We start from the raw sequence: 552 nt of genomic DNA, 5'->3' as shown, positions 1-552 counted from the left end.
GGTAGGAAGTGTTTGAAATAAAGGTATGTTCCAAAAATATCCAGCATGTAAACTTAATGGAAGTTACAAATCCCAGCGGTGGTGCAAGTCTCGGCGAGGGAAGCAATCCATTGCAGGGTTGCCAGGGCGTGCCAGGTACTGTCCAGGATTTCTAGTTCTGATTTTTTATGCGCCTTTAGAGGAACCCGTAATATATACCTCCGCGGCACTCAGCCCGGCCTTCCGCGTTACGAAGAGCGTTTTATCGTCGAGGCCATTTCGTCCCGCGCGAGAACGTCTCACTTATCAAACGACGGCGGAAACTTAGGACGCGCCTTGCTAATGATAACACTGGTATTTCGGATTTAAAGATCTAATTTCATCATCTAAATTCAAGATGACCTCACTCCTAAAAGGCACACGCACAAGCCGAGACACTCCCACGGCCATTACCCAAATATGAACTCCCATCCCCATCCAACATCCTTGTATGTCCCTTCCATAGTCCAGAAAGTAATACAACCAACCATGGGCAGTTCACTTAACCAGGAACATTATTATACGGTCTGACTT

The sequence above is a fragment of the Penaeus monodon genome, chromosome 25, assembly GCF_015228065.2.
Source record: "Penaeus monodon isolate SGIC_2016 chromosome 25, NSTDA_Pmon_1, whole genome shotgun sequence".
Lineage (NCBI taxonomy): Eukaryota > Metazoa > Arthropoda > Malacostraca > Decapoda > Penaeidae > Penaeus > Penaeus monodon.
Note: the sequence above shows the minus strand (reverse complement) of the source record.